This window comes from Aquarana catesbeiana, linkage group LG02 (genome assembly GCF_042186555.1).
Source record: "Aquarana catesbeiana isolate 2022-GZ linkage group LG02, ASM4218655v1, whole genome shotgun sequence".
NCBI lineage: Eukaryota > Metazoa > Chordata > Amphibia > Anura > Ranidae > Aquarana > Aquarana catesbeiana.
The window spans coordinates 116,030,821-116,049,674 of NC_133325.1; the positions used below are offsets into that span (position 1 = coordinate 116,030,821).

Sequence of the window (18,854 nt, forward strand, 5' to 3'; positions counted from 1 at the left end):
TGATATGTAGGCTGCATTAAAATTGAGTTCTAGTTTTTTTGCTAGATTTTTGCATTCCCGTTTAAATAGTGCCATTTGTCTTTGTATTGTACCACGCAAGACAGGCTTATGAGCTTCCCACTGTGTTATTGGGGAGATGTCTGTTGTATTATTAATTGATATGTATTCCTTTAAAGCTTGTTCAATGGCCATCTGATGTAGTGGGTGTTTGAGCATTATGTCCGGTAAGTACCACGTTGGGTCATGCGCTTTTGGTATGGCTGAGTCTATAGTAGTGTATACTGCATTATGGTCAGACCACGGAATCGGAATTATATCTGATGCAATAATTTCTGGTATCATTCCTATTGTTAGAAAAATATGATCTATTCTGGTGAAGGTTTGATGAGGGTGCGAGAAATAAGTGAATTTCTTTTTCAATGGGTTACTTTCTCTCCATGAATCTACCAGATTGTATTTGGAAAGAAGTTGAGAAAAAGGTAATCTAGAGGTTATTTTGGATGGTGTAAAAGGTGATTTATCTAGAAATGGGAGGAGGACCTGGTTCGAATCCCCACACATTATCACTGTTCCTATTTTGTGTGTATTAATCACTTGTAATATATGTGAGAGGAATGGTGTAGGTTGTTTGTTAGGAGCGTAGTAGGAAATCACCGTGATTGCTGTATCCATTATATAACCCATGAGTATCAGGTATCTACCTTCTGGGTCTTTAATTTCTGATAATAAGGTGAATGGTGTGGATCGGTGAAATGCAATTAGAGTTCCCCTTTGCTTGGTACAGGCAGAAGCCGTGTAAATTTGTTGATAAAAAGGAGAAATATATTTTGGAGTAGAATTTTTGGTGAAGTGTGTTTCTTGGAGGCATACTATGTGAGCCTTCTTGTTATGGAAAGTACGGAAGGCTTTGGTCCTTTTTTGAGGGACATTTATTCCCTGAACATTCAGGGAAAGTATATTCAGTGGTGCCATGGCAATAGATCAAATAGTTTTGACTTACTTTTTGTTATGCAGAGCTGACTGCGCAGATCAACCTGTGTGGACTGAAGAGATGAATAGATAGAAAAGAAACCAGTGAATTCTGGAGTAAAGAGTAAACAAAAAACATATGAGATTAGATGCTATCCTTCGTTTTCAACCACATTAAGTGGCTAATCTCCTTATTTGGAAATAACGCTGTTTCCATTGTCATCCAGAGTGGATTTGATTGTCGGGTATGGAATCGAACTAACTGTGATAATTGCGCTGCATGATAATATTTTATCAGGTCTGGTACTCCCAGACTGCCTTTTAATTTAGGAGTGTATAATGTTCGTCTATTCACCCTGGGCCTTTTATTCCCCCAGATAAACTCCAGAAGTTTATTCTGGAACTTTGCCAGGTCTGCTCTATCTATTGCTATGGGAAGAGTCCTAAACAAGTATAATACCTTCGGTAGAATAGTCATTTTAACTGATTACAGTCGACCGAACCAAGATGGAGGATTGTTTGACCATCGTTTGAGATCCTCTAATAATTTTTTAAACAGTGGGGGATAATTATTTTTGTATAGTGTAGCTAGTGATGGGGTGAGGAAGATACCCAAATAGGGGAGGGCTGTGTCTTGCCACTTAAATGTGTATGAGTTTCGTAAGGTACGGATTATATGCGTTGGTAATAACACATTAAGGGCTTGGGATTTCGAGTGGTTCACTTTTAAGCCTGAGAGCGAAGTAAATTGTTTTAGTAACATGTGCAAAATGGGTAGCGAGGTAATTGGGGATGAGAGGAGCAACAACAGATCATCCGCGAATAACGCGCACTTGTGTTCCCTGTCACCACAATAAACTCCTTGTACATCTGAGTGGGCTCGTATCTTAATAGCTAATGGTTCTAATGCCAGAATGAATAATAGGGGGGATAGTGGACATCCCTGCCTGGTTCCCCTGCGTATGTCTATAGGTTGAGACCGAAAACCCTTGACGACTAGATGTGCTGTGGGAGTCCTATAAATATTTTCTAGTGTCTTCAAGAAATTTGGGCCAAACCCATAAAGTTTCTTTATGAAAAATAGATAGTCCCATGACAGGGAATCAAAGGCCTTGTGTAAATCCAGGGAGATCAGAAGCGCTCCTCTCCGACCCCTCCCATCCCATCCTGAGTTCAGTGCAGATATTATGTCAATAATTCGTCTGGTCTGGTCTGGGGCCTGTCGATTGGGGACGAATCCCACCTGGTCTGGGTGAATATATTTTGATATAAACGAATTCATGCGTGTGGTCAAAATTTTTGTCATTATCTTCAGGTCTAAATTAATTAGTGATATTGGGCGGTAATTTGCGCAATCTCCATGATCTTTATTTGGTTTAGGTATTATATGGATATAAGCATTGTTTTCATGACTTGGAAGTGGGTTTCCTTTTCTTAAATCATTAAAAAAGGAGCATAAATGAGGAACCAATATTTCTGTGTATTTACGAAAAACCATCAGGTCCTGGTGCTTTGGAAGGGTTTATGTGTTTAATAGCTGCGGCCACTTCCCCTGCTGTAAACTCCGCCTCCATTAATTCTCTGTGGTCCTGATCTAGTGTGGGCAATGTGATGTCACTAAGGAACTCCTCAGCTTTGATTTTTTGTAGAGGTGTAGGGGCATCATACAATTTAGAATAGAAAGAAAAAAATTCCTGTAATATTAGCTGTGGGTTCTGTGTAGTCTGACCATTTTGTAATCGTAATTTAGGTAGGGCTGGTGTGAATGGTCTAGGAGTTAATTTCCTAGCTAGGAGTTTATTAGGTTTATCCCCCATAGTATAGTATCTATGTCTGGACCATCTTATGCTTTTTTCTGCTTTTGTGGTAAGGCTCAAATTAAGGGCTGTACGAGCCGTATCAATCTGATCCCTGAGATCAATAGATTGGTTTGTGTTTTGTTCCCGTGTGAGACGTTGTAGTTCCTCAGTTTGTTGTTTTATCGTGTGTTCACGCTCTCGTTTCGCTCTAGAGGCTAGCTGAATCAGCTTGCCTCGGATGGTGGCCTTATGTGCCGCCCATGTTATACTTGGGGAAGGGGATGAGGGAAGATTGTCCCGAAAATACTCTTTAATAGCTAGCTCTGTTTCCTTCGCAGTAATAGGATCATTCAATAAGGATTCATTTAATCGCCACGACGACGGTTGTGATTTTGACCATAGGTTTGTAAGTGTAATCTGTGATCAGATCTCTTCTGATGCTCCTTCCTTCACACTGTATTTCCTGGCTACCTTTGGCTATCCTTGCCATGCTACTGTTGGGCTATTTGTCTTGCCACCGGGTATGTGAGTATGTAGATAGCAATTTGATGCTCCTTTTATCTTTCACCACTATGTATTCTCAGTATCTAATGGATGTATAACGTATGTTTTTCATTTTCTTTTAGACTATTATTGTTACTAGATGGCATATTTTTGATACCAAAATAAATTAGAATTTTTAACATTATTCTGCAATCTGTGGCTATAAAGTCCCACCCCAAGGGAAAATTTGTATTCTCAATTATTGCCAGGCAAAGACTAGAAATATTTAGGAATGTGTAAGGGAAGGCAAACTAAACCAGGAAAGACAAAGCTTAATACACAATTGAATGCATACAGTATGTGTGAATGGTATTTGTACATAATTCAGTACAGCCAGGTAGTCACGTACTTTTCCATACCTTGAAGTATTGAGTATTGTGGATGACTGGCAGGCCCAGACTAGAACAAAAAATAGGCCCAGGCATTTTAGACTGAGCATCCCATTTTTACAATTTTTTAAACTTTTTTAAAGCAAATTACAAATAATGATAACCACCGGTTTCTCAATCTCTGTTAGTTATAGTTTAGTTTTACCTAAAAATCTCCATAGGCAACTCTTTAAAAGCTTTACAAGTTACCAGTTTAGAGTTAAATACATACATGTTTGCATTTGCGCACAAGCCTCAGTGCCTCTCAACATTTCACACTACCCAAATCCTCCCCAAAAGCCCTCAGTCCCCACAGTCCTCAGCAACCTCCTACAGTGCCCCCAACAGTGTCCCAAACTGCCCTAAGCCCCAGCAGTGCCTTCCAGTCTTCACATTGCCTCTGCAAAATCTAGCCTCCTGGAGAAACCACCACCCCCCTGCTAAGGACCCCAACTCCACAGATCTCCCCTGAGTTCCCTCCAGAAACCTCCTCCTAGCCCAGTGGTTCTCACTTCTAAAGAAGCAGCACTCATTTACCTGCAGTACGTGGTGTCTGTGGCTGCAGTGACTCCTGTCCCAGCATGCGGTGATGGGATACCCTCTCCAGCTCCTCCCCTTCATGCTCATCTGACCTATAGTCTTCACCCCCCCTGCCCCGACGGCCATGCTGTGAAATGAATGGGTGGCCGCAGAGAGTCTGGGTAAGCAGCGCGGGCTCCTGATGGCTGAGCAGGAGCTGTGGGGGAACATTGGTAAGGGGGTCGGCGGGCCCTCTGCAGATGCATGTGCAAGGTGACAGTGTTTCTTTAATGAGTGAGACCTCACACAATCAATTTAATGTACTGACTTCTACATAAGAGATAACAGAGAAATAGATAATTTGACATCAATTTTGTAAATTCAACTGATCTGTGTAAAAGAACCTTTGGTGAGTTGCAATGCATAAGGTTAGCTTATCCATATTGTTTACTTTTTGGCTAAGTTTACATGAGTGCTGTATGCACTAATAGTGGGATTGTCTAATTGCTGTTAATATTTTAGATGTCCATACTATCCAAAGAATAAACTCACACCAACTTTATATGGCTGGACTGTTAAAAAGTTAGTTTGCACTGCACTGTGAACTGTACATGTAGGGTATTATATTGAGCAGAAGTTTAAGTACCAATCAGTATATTCGACTCCATGTAAACTTAGCTTTGTAGAAGCCACTCCAGGCAATTCAAAATGCACACATGCTCAGTTAGAGAAGGAGACCATGCGCTGAGCATGCACGTAGTTTGAACAGCCGGAGAAGCCACTACTAAGCTAAGCTGAAGTCAGGAAACAATGCACTGTGCATGGCCTGGATCGGTCGCTAGGGGATGCAATGTTGTGATAATTGGACCATCATTCAAAGAGTAATGAGGGGCCAGCAGTTTTTCTGAAAAGGATCTCCAAAAAGCTTCATCTGTAAGGGGAGGACATTCATAATGTCCAGCAGGAGGAGCTATGGTATGTACTATTCACTAGATATGGAACTAAATAGTGGGAATTTCTAAAAAAAAAAATCTTCCTGAAGGTGAACTTACACTAAGTTATTAAGGATGCAAGCTTTCAGGATGCCTTAGTTTCCTTCCTTAGGCATTATACAATTCTGAAAATAGTTCTCAAACCTACATATTTATACACAGAGTTACAAGGAGGAGGAGGAGGAAGGAAATATATTTAAAATTATATACTGTTACTATTTTTTACCCAGTTCAGGGGTAAAGGCTGTTGTAGATGTCACCGTTTAGTTGTACAAGTTTTTCAGCTCCAGAAAAGTATTGATTTTAGAACAATTTTCAGAATTGTATAAAGCTTAAAGAGGCATCTCAAGAGCTTGCATTTTTAATAAGATATGTTTTCTAATAAAGGGTATCATTTAAACTCCAAACTTTCTGTATTAATTGAAGGCTAGCATGGTACAATACTCCACTACTTTCTTATATTTCAAATACAAAGATATATGCCACATATAATGTCTGGTAGATTCTACTTCTCATTTCTCTTTGATTGTATTTTCATTTTTTTTTTCTTAAGCGCCTTTTCTATTATCTCCTAAGCTCAGCAACTGCTGGAAATGGATCTCCACAATGACTGATTGCAGCAGGCATGGGTGATTTTGGAGTCCTATCTCCTTTTGTCTCTTACTTAGCAGGGAATAAAACACAAACATTCCAAATTTTACAGAGAACAAAGTTGTTTGTTTACCACTACAACAGGGCTGAAATATTATTTAATAAAGTTCTTGATTCATTAGCAATGGGATATAAAATAGAGTTATGCCCTCTTCGAATACAGAACAGTAGCATTTAATGAGAACTATAAAATTAACTTTATAGTTTGCATTTACAGCTTGCTGGTGATAACCTCTAAGGGGAGGATATATTCACAATGGCAGCAGCATTGAAAGGGTTATTCCATAGTTAACTAAATTTGGATCCCATTTGGAGGCACCAGCCAGTAACAGGACAAAGCAATCCACCCCTGCACTTATTTTTCCATATATTATAAAAGATCTTCCATGTCACTTTTCCCCTGTAATGTCACCGGCAGGTGAATCCTGTGTCCCAGTAAAACCAGAGACTCCATGCTGCTTATCAGCAGCAAGTTTGCAACTTTTATAGGTAACTTTAGAATAGGCTTTTCAGCAACACAAGCATAAATTCATCATACACCAATTCCAAGCAAATAAAAGCATTCTGTGAGCTATTAGCCTGTTATCACTATCCAGAAATACAAACATTGTGCTAAAATAACTTAAATACTTAATTTTACCTATGTAATCCAGACTGTAGCTGCAGAACTTCTTGTTGCTGCGTTATCCTTCTGCAGTGTGAACAGGGTTAAACTGAATAATTAGTTAATTAATGAATTAATGAATGCAGAGGTGCAGCAGCTATCTTTAAGGAGACTAATTTTCAATGCTTGTCTATGGAGTCTCTCCAGTGGAACAGGTAGCCATCTTGTTTGGGTCCAGATCGATCCTGGAGGATGGCAATTGGCGGAGACAACAAAGCAAGGTGAAGTGGGTCAGCAGACTGCTGTGAGGAGAGGAGAGGACAGTCTTACAGCTAGCCAGGGCTGGTGCTACCACTAGGCGGACTAGGCAGCCACCTAGGGCGCACTTCCGCCTAGGGCGCCCGGCCACTGGTGACCCTCTTCCCTCTCCCTGCAGCCAGCTCAACACAACAGGCAGCCGCTCCTGAGGCCCTCCGTACAGTGTCAGAGGTGCAGCGGTGGCAGGCGTGCCGCCTGTGACAGTGCCCCGACTGAATCAAATTGAGGAAGAAAGAGAAGGAGACATCCCCGGCTGCGCTGCGCGCCTCTGATTGTCAGCTCTGCCTCTCTGCCCACTGCCGCATGCACCGCCCCCCCCCCCCTCTCCCCCTGGTCGCTCTCCCTCCTGGACTTGCCTGTCCACCTGAACAATGGCAGGCGTAAGTGGAGACACTGGCGGCGCTCCGGGCTTGGTGACAGTGGCGCCTGCCTGGATTTGAGGCTGGCAGCATTTAAAATTGTTTGTTCCTCGCACTGGCAGTGGCAGGGTCACGTCCTCAGATGCAGAGAAGCTAATATGCAGCTGCAAAGGTGAGCCCCAGTCAGATCCTCATCTGCTGAGTAAAAGTTTTCACTGTTACTGAAATTGCATAATAATGTTTGTAAAAAGTATATACAGATATAGTGTATAATTATCTGCCAATCACTGATCTGTGTGTACCGAGGGGTCCCCCCCCCTCTCTGGTAGGCTGCATTTGATCAGTGCTGGTGAGGTTGAATTTGATCGATACTGGTGAGGTTGAATTTGATCGGCGTTGGTGAGGGTGCATTTGATCATTGCTGGTGAGGTTGTATTTGATTGGTGCTGGTGAGACTGCATTTGATCGGTGCTGGTGAGGTTGCATTTGATTGGTGCTGGTGAGGTTGTATTTGATCGGTGCTGGTGAGGTTGAATTTGATCGGCGTTGGTGAGGGTGCATTTGATCGTTGCTGGTGAGGCTGCATTTGAACGTTGCTGGTGAGGTTGTATTTGATTGGTGCTGGTGAGGTTGCATTTGATCGTTGCTGGTGAGGCTGCATTTGATTGGTGCTGGTGAGCCTGCATTTGATCAGTGCTGGTGAGGTTGCATTTGATCAGTGCTGGTGAGGTTGCATTTGATTAGTGCTGGTGAGGTTGCATTTGATCAGTGCTGGTGAGGTTGCATTTGATCAGTGCTGGTGAGGTTGCATTTGATGGGCGCTGTTACTAGGAGTCAGGGGTGAAGCTGGGGGGGGGGGGGGGGGCAGCAAAATGAGGTTTCGCCTAGGATGTCAAAAATCCTTGCACCAGCCCTGCAGCTAGCAGAGGGTAAGACTGGGCTGCTTCTGGCTGAATAGAATTCTGCCATAGCTGACCACAATTGTGAGAGTCTGCTTATCACAGAGCACCCTGCCTCAGAGACAGGAAATTTATGCTGGGAAGGTGTGAGGTGTGATTTGGATGCCTGGTGTGACCAGACTGTACTACACAGCATCCCACCACTTGTAAGGATGGAAAAGAGGGACTCTGTCAGCAGGATTGAAAGACGGATATCACAGCAACTCCTATTCCTTGAATTGAACCAGAGCCCATGTCTGGAGAACCAGGAGAGAGCGCCCTGGGTCTGTTAAAGAGGCGTTCCACCCAGGGGCTCCATTAAAAAAAAAAAAAATTAAAAGTCAGCAGCTACAAATACTGCAGCTGCTGACTTTTAATTGGACACTTACCTGTCCCTGGGTCCAGCGATGTGGGGGATCGAAGCCCCGCTCGTTCCCCCCCCGCGCTCGTCGGCGCCGGCATTTCAACTGTGGGCGCCGGCCTGTGGCTTCACAACCTGGCACCCACTGCGCATGCGCGAGCGGTGCCGCACGCCGTGATTGGCCACTCAATCACCTGGGACCTGTAATGGGTCCCAGATGATTGACAGGAGGGAGGGAGCAGAGCCGAGCCCTTCCTGTGCCGAGGGGGAAGTGATGTCACCAGCCCAGGCAAAGGAAGAGGCAGACTACGAAGGACCACCTAGCAACAGGCATTTAGAGGTAAGTAAAAAAAAAAAAAAATATTCAAATTTTTTTTGTTTTTTTTTTACAATTTTTCAGGTATTTTTGTTTTTTTTGGGTGGAACCCCACTTTAAGAGACTAACACTGCACAAGGTAATCTGCTGTCTGCTGGAAACTGTTGTGATTTCTTCAAGGACCCCAACTTTGCCAGGCAACACTTTTTTCGTCATTCACTGACCAGTGTGATAAAACAGGAACTGTTATAGCAAGTTAAGAACATCTTTACTAGGTAAAAGCAATTCAATTTTGTGGTTAGCCAGAATACTGCAGGTGTTTAATCATGTCTCTCAGAGTAACGTTATTGTCCTTTTGATTGTTTGTATAAGTACACTTGCTATTTCTCTCTTCATTTAGGCAATAATAGGCATACTACATTCTATGAAATACCTGAAGGTGTGACTATTTCATTAGAATTCTGCAAGTGCCGCAGTTGATTAATAATTATAAAGTAATTCCTATTTACATTGCGCATGGACACAAACAGCTATTTCTTCAGAATAACAAAAGGTAGAACAGTATATTTGTTAAAATCCCTGCAACGTACATAGATAACCCAGAGGGGAATGTTTTTTTTTCTCAACACAAGTGGAGTTACTTGTTAACTGCTGCGTGCTAGCTCCAGTTCAGTGACTTGTGAATGATAACCATTTAGAGAGGGAGGTTATCATTGGCAGGTCCCTCTTTTCCTCTTATATAGGCTTTATAAATAACAAGATCACATTTTATTTTTTGTAAGTCAGATGCAAAACTGTTCATGTTTCTTCATTCATAAATGCTTTACCACTTATATGAATTGATCTGATTACATTAAAAATATTAGACTGAAATTGTCTAGATTTAGTCTTCAGTGCAATGGACAACAGGTCTAATAACCTTGTTACAAGTGGTTTGAACAGGTGCAAACATATTGCTTGCAATTTTGTATAATTTCGGGCAATCAGAAATGATTAGATGTGTTACAATGATTAGTTCTTGATGAATAGTTGAATTACCATTATTACATTTGCATGGAAATACCTGTTGTTTTGAAAGTATAATTACTGCTGCTTAATGACTTTACTGATCCAGATTATGAAAAAGGTATAAACAAACATGGCGAGTGAATGCTTTTTTGTTGGCCAGAGGTCTATGATGTTTGTTCAACAAACCGTATAAGCAGCAAAGCACAAAGTGCAGCTACCAACACCAACTAAATATAGTTCATCTAACTTTGTGCACACATTACAGATGGATTCTAAAATAATGCCTGTAACTACTGTGCTTTGAACTTAGCACTTTGGAACCTTGTACTGTTTCAAGTTGTTTGCACTAAGTGTGACTTATATATATTTATTTTTGGTAAAAAAAATACTCAAGTTTTTCATTCTTACATCATTGATCAGTGGTCCTCAAACTACAGGCCACAGTACATTGCACCCAATACTATGAATGTCCCCGTGCTGTGCCATGCTGGTATAAAATTACATTTTGACTGCTGCAAGGAAAAAAGGTGTATGTTCCTGCGCTGTCTGTGCTCAATAAAATGACATAGGAATATAAAAAATACATATAACCATAAGCAAATTTTCTACAATATCAACCATAAATACATAAACATGAACAGTGACAAAAAAAAAATCCAATGTAAAATTTCATAAAGTGCTGTAAATCCTCAGTGCCTCAATAATTCCTTTAAAGTGCAATCCGTGCAGAAAAAGTTCTCTAACCCCTTCCCACCCAAGGGCGTGATGCAGCTACAGGCATCATTCAGATATCCTTGTTTTCAGCCGGCGATTCTGTGCACCATAAGAATGATCATAGCGGTAGTTCCGCTGCTTGATCATTCTTACAGGCGACGGGAAGGGACTTCCCGCCACCATCCGGTGCTTCTCCAGGCTCTCCCGTGCCATCGGGGACCTGGAGAAGGGCATGGATCAACTCATATAAATGCCTAATAGTACATTGGCATATGAAATACAAAGAATCAATATACATATTGAGGGTAGTCACCAACATGACACAGAAGGTAAATACTTTGTATTTTATATGCCAATGTGCTATTATGCGTTTATATGGGTTGATCCATGCCCTATCTTTGGTCTAATAAAGAATACAATTTTTTACATATGTATATGGTTTTGTCTGGCTCTACACCACGTACCTCATCCAAAGTCCCCCCCTCCCCCCCTCTTTTTTACAAAAGCAACCAGGGATAGAGGCGCAATATTCCCTATTGCGTCTCATTTAAAGTCCCAAATATTCCCTTTTTTCTTTGGGACCCGGAGAAAGAATCGGCCGCCGCCGGATGATGAGCATAGAGATTTCTGGTGACCAGGTGGTCACTGGTCATCTCTATGACCATCGGAGGCCCAGGCGCGACGTCACGTCTGGGCCACGGATGTAAACAAAGCCGCGATCGCGGCTGGTAAGCACGAGAGCGTGAATTTTTTTCTCCAATCTCATGCTTTCCAGCCTGGAAGAGAGATGTGGGGTCTTATTGACCCCGCATCTCTCCATAAAAAGGACCTGTCACGAATGATTCTTATTACAAGGGATGTTATAGGAATAAAAGTGATCAAAAAAATGTTGTAAAAGAAAGTAAAAATTAAAAAAAAAAGCAAAATAAAAAATAAAATAAAAAAAAAATTTAAAACGGCCCTGTTCCCAGTAGCTCACGCTCAGAAGCGAACGCACATGTTAGTCCCGCCCACATATGTAACCGCTGTTCAAACTATACATGTGAGGGATCGCCGCGTGCGTTAGAGTGCGAGCAACAATTCTAGCTCTAGACCTCCTGTAACTCTAACTCTAAACATGTAACCTGTAAAAAATTTTAAAACGTCGCCTATGGAGATTTTTAAGTACTGAAGTTTGGCATCATGCCATGAGTGTGCGCAATTTTAAAGCATGACATGTTAGGTATCTATTTACTCGGCGTAATATCATCTTTCACATTATACAAAAAAATTGGGCTAACTTTACTGTTTTGTTATTTTTTTAAATCATGAAACAGTTTTTTTTCCAAAAAGAAACGCGTTTGAAAAATTGTTGCGCAAATACCGTGTGAGATAAAAAGTTGCAATGACTGCCATTTTATTCCCTAGTGTGTCTGCTAAAAAAATATATATAATGTTTGGGGGTTCTGAGTAATTTTCTAGCAAAAAAATTATGATTTTTACATGTAGGAGAGGAGTGCCAGAATAGGCCCAGTAAAGAAGTGGTTAAAGAGTACAATCTGTGCAATGATATATGGCAAAAGTGATGAAAATGCTGTGTTTCCCTCCTCTCGTGCCCTCACTCACCAGCCATCCATGTAAAGATCACCTGTAATGGTGAAATCCTATGTATCTTTCATAAATATATCCTTTTCTCTTCCACACAATCCCAGTGGTTAGATGTACTCAAAGGATAAGAACAGAGCATACATGGCGTGATATTGTTTAAAAGGTTTTATACTAATAAATCAATTAGAAATCAGGTGCTCTGAGAATTGAGACCTTTAGGGGGTGTGACCGGATGCTCTAGAGGGCGGACGTGTGTGACCTAGCTCCGACGTAGCTCCGGAAGAGATCCTATCAGCTGCTGGAGTCGATGCAGAGGTGAGGAGACGACTTACCCTCAGTTTGGCAGCCCTGATGCCCCGCCATTCCGCCAGGAGAACCCTGCCTCACAGTGGGATCGAGGGACCAGAGAGAGTGGAGAGCCGCCGACGCACCCGCAGCACCGTCCGCCACCGCTCTCAGGACATCCCAGATATCCCAGTGCAGCTTGGATGATTGCAGGGGGGAGAACCCACACAGCCTGGTCACTGACTGACGAAGGGAGAGATCTTAAGGTTACACTTTAGTCCAGCATTTACAGGTTATTTACTGGAGGAGGTTAGACTGGTCTGCAGTGACATCCGGAGGACACTTAGTCACCTGCTTCTAGGATACTCCTGCTCTCTTTTGCATCTGAGGGGTGGGGGAAATTAAGGGGGCCCCACCTGGATTATTGGGGTGCTGCCTCTCGGCCTTATTAGCTATCTTATTTTTTTCTCCCATTTTTTAATATATTTTTTCCACGGTACAAGTACTGCTCTCCCCCTGCTAATATATAGTAATGACGAGGAAGCAGGGGGAAGACCCTGCACAACAGGACAGTGCCAGCTCTAGTACCAAGCCACACCGAAGCGTGAAGGGGAATCAGGCGGCAGCCAAACTAGAGAGATTTGCCCATAATCTAGGTCAGACCCCCATAAAGGGAGGGCAACATAACTCGCAAGCGCAACCTAAGGCACATGCTGGGGCTGGAGCTGTGAGGAAAAGCCAAGGTCAAGGACAGGCCATAGCACCAGAGGCAAATCACACAGGACTGAAACCTGCAGGGGAGGACATTCAGGGCAACCAAGATACTCCAGAACCCCCTTCTGAAGCTGGAGCCTTAATAGAAGGGGAACCATCATTGAAAGAAATCCTGCAGGCAATTAATTCCTGCAGGATTTCTCTAGGTGAACTGTCAGACCAGTTTAAAACAATCCGGGAAGAGCTATCCTTTGTCAGGCATGACCTACAAAAAGTGCGAGAAAGGACTACCACCCTTGAGAGAAGAGTTAGCCTGGTGGAGGATGGCCTGAACCCCCTTAAGCGGGAGATAAGGCGGGAGATAAGGCGGGAGATAAGGCAGGAGATAAGAACAATAAAAGAACAAATGGTTAATTATGAGATAAAAATGGATGATATGGAGAACAGACTGCGAAGGAAAAATGGCAGGATCGTGGGGCTCCCTGAGTGCAGTGAGGGCCCGGATCATGTGATATTTACCGAAAAATGGTTCAGGGATCTTTGTGGAAAGGACACTTTCTCACCCTTTTTTGCAATGGAAAGAGCCCATAGGGTACCTTCTAGACCTCCTCTACCAGAGGGTTATCCAAGACCTCTACTGGTTAAAATGCTTTATTATAAAGACAGAGTAACCATATTGCAGAAGGCCAGGGAAATGGGCAAAATCATTTATGAAGGTACTAGGGTATCTATTTTATCAGATTTTTCACCAGAACTGCAGTGACGGAGGGCCAAGTTCTAGGAAATCAAACGTAAACTACAGCATTTGAAAGTCTCCTGGTGGGGTGGTTGGCATCCCATAAGGAAAATTTATAGAAGAACTAGAAAACGGCGCTTTAAAAAAAAAAAAAAAGTATAATAACTGCATGGATGATCCAGGGACACAGTTGATCATTTATTTGCGCACTATGGGGTTGGGACGGGGGGTCGCATTTAAGTTAGAGGGATAATGTGGAAATTGCCTTCTTCTTCAAAGTTCATGGGGGAGGGGGGGGGTTATACAGGAAGGAAATAATATTTGTTATATTGAGCACATGAGAAGGTCACTTCCTAATAAAAAAACGCTTTAAAATCATTCAACCAATAGAGAACATAGTGTAACACTATAGCCTAAAAACATTCAACCAGAAGAGGATATAATATGAGGGGGACCTCTGCACTGTGTACAAAGCGTATAAAGATTTCAGCACTCAACACCATCAATGTAGGGAATCAGTTATTGCGGAGAGTGAACTGCTTTACAGAGCTGATACAATGTTGCAGAGACAGAACTCTCTTGTTTACCTTGGGTGATCTTTTGCTCATCTGTGAAGGGTTTCCATTTCAAACTTATCAAACAACCTGTTAAAAAGAAAAAAAGTTGTCAAACAACGAAATTCCATCTCTGCAGCATGGAATATTTAAAGGTACATGGATGCTATTAGTATAAACCATTTGCTGATTAAATAGGAATCTCAGTACAGTGGCAGTGAGAGCTCCTTGCCCTTGCCAAAATTAATGCAATACATAACAATCCCAATTGTCTCTCTACAACTCTCTGTAAATCAGTATGAAACACAGGACTTAGAAAGTGGCTGCTGCATTGCAAGGCTTTTTACTAAGGCATATTGCTGCAAAGCAGATGAATATGTAGCCCAGTGGCTAGCACTGCTACCAGTTTGATTTCCACCAAAGACCCAATCTGCCTAAAGATTGTACATTTACATGGGATTCTTCCTTGGCCATAGCATGTTTATGTACATTTATGTTTCATGGAGATCACTTTGCAAAGAAAATTCTAATGTTAAAGCACATTAAAGGGCAAAACAGTTGTTTTTTTTAAAGATTTTGGTAGAGTGGGTTATTTTGCTGTCTGCATCCCCCTTGAGAGATTTACTCTTCCTATATGTCTATGAATATTGTCATTAGGAAAGTATTAGATAGGAAATCCAAAATTTTACAGAGTGATGTGGGAAAATCATGCAGCTGGGGCACTTGTTTTCAGTAATAACTGTCTCACAGGGATTTTCCTTTTGAAGATATTTACTCTCTCTCCTAGTTATATCTACAGAGTAGGAAATGGAGGGGCATAGGACACAGACACCAATAAAAAATAATCTGACACATTTTAACCATTGCCTACTTTATGAGAATTTAAAAATACAAAGTTTTTCCTTTGGAATTACAGTAATGCCCAATACACACGGTTGGACATTGATCAGACATTACGACAACAAAATCCATGGATTTTTTCCAACGGATGTTGGCTCAAACTTGTCTTGCATTCACACAGTCACACAAAGTTGTTGGAAAAACCCGATTGTTCTGAACGGGGTGACGTAAAAAACACGTATGTCGGGACTATAAACGGGGCAGTAGCCAATAGCTTTCATCTCTTTATTTATTCTGAGCATGCATGGCACTGTGCGTTGATTTGTGTTCACACGATGGGAATTTCCGACAACGGATTTTGTTGTCGGAAAATTTTATAGCAAGCTCTCAAACTTTGTGTGTCGGAAATTCTGATGGAAAATGTGTGATGGAGCCTACACACGGACGGAATTTCCAACAACAAGGTCCTATCACACATTTTCCATCGGAAAATCCTATCGTGTGTACGGGGCATAAGGTTTCCTTTTACATGTGCTAAGGAATGAAAACCTATTATGTTAACTGACATAAGTATAAAACAATGTGTGGCTCTTTTCTTCCGTTTACATTTTTGAAGATGGTAATTTATATTACCCACTTTATCCTATTATATTTTCTATAGAAGCTTGAATTGCACATTCATCATCTTGTGTCGCTGACATGGAGAAGTAAGCAATTCTGTCTTCTAAGCCATTCCTGCTTGTAGCTATGCTTTTGCTTTGTACGCCTATGCATATTGAAAAATCCTCTAACATGTTACATTGATATGTACATGAACATTTTGTCAGACATGAGTGGGGATGAATAATGAATTAAGCAAATACAATTCAAAATGTATGCCAGGTTTACAGTATATTAAACAATGTGTGCTGGTAAAAAAAAGTAAAAATGTTAGCCCACAGATTTCATTGAACACAGTGCAGAGAATAATGATCTGCAATTACTTAGAAAATCCTATCAATTCTTGTTTGGCCTGGTACTGGCAGTACAACCAATCCCAATCTGATTTTAGTTTTTTGCTCTGGTCATCCAATTGCAGCAAGAGTGCTAATGAATTAGAGCAGTTGACTTATAAAGAGCAAGGAAATTACTGACTCTAAATGGGGAAAACTGATAGAATAGAAAAAATATTTGGGAAGAAAAAGCAAAAAAAGGTGAAATGCGGAAATGCCTAACAAAGCTGTATTTGCCTTTATTCAATAAAGATTTATTATACTTAAAAAAGAAGTATAGGATTTTTTTTCTAAAATCATCCCTAATGTTGTAAAGCGCTGCGTAAACTGTTGGCGCTATATAAATCCTGTATAATAATAATAATAATACTTACCTAGCTGGATGCAGCATTGGTCCAATGCTACATCTGTCCCCCCTGGCTCTAAAACTAAGAACCGAGCAATCAAACACCGCTGATCGCTCAGTTCTCAGTCACCAGCTCTCTGCTCTGCCCCCTCACTGAAGCCCTGGGCTGTGGAGGGGGTGGGAGCAGCCGGCTGAGGCTAAATGGTGAGTTAAGTAACAGCCAATCAAAATCTTTCTTTTACTGGTCTTACTGCAGCAAAGTAAATGTTGATTGGTTTCTATTGGTTTTTAACATACTAAATAGACAGTTGTGGAGCCATATAAGGCAACCAAATATAAAGACAAAATCAGTGTCTAATCAATGTAAGCTCAGCACCTACAGCCAAAATAATATGTGTTCAAGAAAATAAACAGTACCAATATACCATAGAAATGCACTGCATAAAGTCACATGGTTAAAACATCATTTTTATTGTATAAATAAAACCTATACATAAAACCTATAAAGTGCTTTATTTATGTTCCATTTGGACTAGTGCAGGGAACTAATTCAACAGAGAAATCGCCCACCTCTCCACCTTGGCCAACAAGCAGTATTTATTGATAAAAAATGCAAAGCTTTCTTCTGCATGGCAGATAAGCTATCAACCCAGCTCTGTTTATATATGGCAGTAGATGGGAAGTTGCCCATACTGCTGCTGGAACACAGCGCCACTTACTGTATGTCGCTAATGCTACTACACTATACTACTACGCACATAGTGGCTGCATAGCTTTGTAATGGAAATGGGCCAGCTTTAACTATTAAAAGTCAAATAAACATAGAATTCTACTCTAATGACACAAGATAGGTAATGTACAGTATATTAGTTTCAAGGCTGATAATTTTACTTCCCCAAGTTAAAGTAAATCTGTGATCATTTTATTCACACGCAAGCACTGGTGGCATCATTTTGCAGGCACCTACAAAGGGTCATGCTATCCCTAAATTCTGTGGTGCTATATTAAAGTGGTTGTAAAGGCAGAAAGATTTTTTTATCTTAATGCATTCTATGCATTAAGATAAAACACCTTCTGTGTGCAGCAGCCCCCCTAATACTTACCTGAGAGTAGGGTTGCCACCATTTCTTCAAGCCAAACCTGAACACTTTAGCAGCGCACAGCAATTTTATTTTAAAGGGGGAACACTGGACTCTGGTGTAAAGGGGAACTCTGATGTAAAGGAGTTACTGCTCACCAAACCTCCCACCTACATCAGAGTTTCCAGCATTCCCCCTTAAATTAGGGTCCATAAAGCCCCCTTTACATCAGAGTCCACAGGGCACCCCTTACATCTGAGTCCCTCTTACCTTAGTATATTCACTTGCTTGGAGGAAGGAGAGAAAAGGGAGGGGGGGGGGGAGACTTCAGTTACAGCCAATGGATGGTGAGCTCACTCACCCAAGGATGGAGGCTTAAGCATCGACACCTTCCATCCACCATGTATCTGAGCTGAGTTAATGAGCTTCAAACTTTCAGCCCACACATCCCTTTCCTGAAGCACAGAATACCGGGGATTGGAGTGTGGGTGGGCAGTAAGAGGGGTAGGGGTTGGAAGGGGAGGAACAGATCAAGTCCTCTCTTCTGTCCGTGTATGGGGGTGAGGCCTGTGTGCACACCTGTGCAGTTGACATTTGTGGTACTGGATTACTTGGGGAGCCACAGTCTATTCTGAATATTGTGTCCAGGTTTCAGATGTTCTGAAACCTGGACAGACAATTCAAAACTGTCCAGATGAATCCCGGACAGGTGGCAACCCTACCTGAGAGCCCCATCTAGATCCAGCGATGTTGCAGGAGTGTCTCAGCTGCCCAGGACTCCCCTCCTCATTGGCTGAGACAGCAGTGCGCCGCCATTGGCTCCAGCTGCTGTCAATCAAAGCCAGTCAGCCAATGAGGAGAGAAAGGGGGCAGGGTGGGGTCGGGCTGTGGCTCTATGTCTGAATGGACACATAGAGCTGTGGCTTGGCTGGGGTGTCCCCAAAGCAAGGTGCTTGCTATGGGGGCACTCAACAGGAGGGAGAGGACAGGAGAGCCAAAGAGGGACCTGAGAAGCGGAGGATCTGGGCTGCTCTGTGCAAAACCACTGCACAGAGCAGGTAAGTATGACATGTTTGTTATTTTTAACTAAAAAAGAACAAGACTCTACACTCACTTTAACCACTTCCCATCCCGCGTTTAGTAATATGACGGCCGCAAGGTAGCTCTCTCATCCTGGGCGGCTGTCATATGATGTCCTCGGCTTCCCGGCCGTCTAGGGGGCACACACGTCAGGGGAGAGGAGACAGATTGTGTGTTCCTTG

The 18,854-nt window shown here is 42.0% G+C and overlaps 1 protein-coding gene across 1 annotated transcript in view; it reads right to left on the bottom strand.

Moving 5' to 3' along the window:
- MTUS2 (microtubule associated scaffold protein 2) overlaps positions 1–18,854 on the bottom strand; it is a 974,348-nt gene that overhangs the window by 789,424 nt on the left and 166,070 nt on the right. The window contains exon 2 of the mRNA XM_073613369.1: positions 14,369–14,425. The gene's annotated coding sequence lies outside the window, so the exon portion shown is untranslated. The remainder of the gene's footprint in view (positions 1–14,368; positions 14,426–18,854) is intronic.